Below are 966 nucleotides of genomic sequence, written 5' to 3' on the forward strand. Positions count from 1 at the left end.
CTTAATCAGACAGGATGCTGCCAGGAGAAACAATGAAACTGGATGCTGTCCTGGTAAACAGAAGCCAAACTATGGGGCTCGAGAAATTCAAGGCTCACAGGTCTGTGCTACCAGACAGGCCAGAGAGCCAGGGACACTTTCTTGTCCTCGCCTGGCAAAGCGTGGTCCACCTGGGGAAGAGGGCTGAGTCCTCTCATTCCTCACACAGGAAGAGCAAGGCAGGGCCAGGCTCCCAGGGCCAGGCTTCTCTGGGAGGGAGGGCTGTCCCAGGCCAATGGGATGATGAGCAATGAGGACTTAACGTAGAGACCCGCATGAGACAGCTCAGGAAACTACCAGAGGAAAACTCAAGCCAATAGAGGTGGCCAAAAAACAAGACCCAGCACGAAACAAAAAGTGGAACGTCCAAGAGGAAAAGGGAGCAGAAAAGATCCAAGGAGGGCGAGTCCACCGTCTAAAGCCATCTCTTAAGGCAAAGGCAGGTAGGGGTGAGCCTGCTGGCAGGCGCAGGCCCCAGGAGAACTGGGGGCGTCGAAGGAGTACCTTCTGCTCACTCTCCTCCCCTGCTTTTTTATCTGCCCTCAGAGATTTAGTCCCCAGGGTAAGAGACTCCAAGGGCAATTCACCACTCCAAGCTCCTCATAGAAATCTGCGCCTCGGTTCCAATTTGCCCTCTGAACTGAACATAAAGCCTGCCGAGCCTTAAAACGCAGGGGCAGGGGAACCAGCAGTTAGCGTAATGGCTATGTTGCTGGACTCCCATGTAGTTGACCGCGGTTCGTGTCCCGGACCTGGTGGCTTAAAACTCACGCCAGGCACATGTGCGTGCGTGCCCAAGATCCCGAGAGGAGAATGGAGGAGAAGGGATTGCGGCATGACCATCCCCCCCTGGGGGGTGATTTCTCGCTTTCTGTCTCTATGTCTCTCTCTGTCTGTCTGGCGAGCGCACGCGCCCTACAGTGCAAA

The 966-nt window shown here is 55.3% G+C and overlaps 1 protein-coding gene across 3 annotated transcripts in view; it reads right to left on the reverse strand.

The window, feature by feature from the left end:
* The window catches only part of NOD1 (nucleotide binding oligomerization domain containing 1), a 68032-nt gene that overhangs the window by 39584 nt on the left and 27482 nt on the right, over positions 1 to 966 (reverse strand). The window lies entirely within an intron of this gene.

Source organism: Tupaia chinensis, unplaced genomic scaffold (genome assembly GCF_000334495.1).
Source record: "Tupaia chinensis unplaced genomic scaffold, TupChi_1.0 Scaffold000170_1, whole genome shotgun sequence".
NCBI lineage: Eukaryota > Metazoa > Chordata > Mammalia > Scandentia > Tupaiidae > Tupaia > Tupaia belangeri.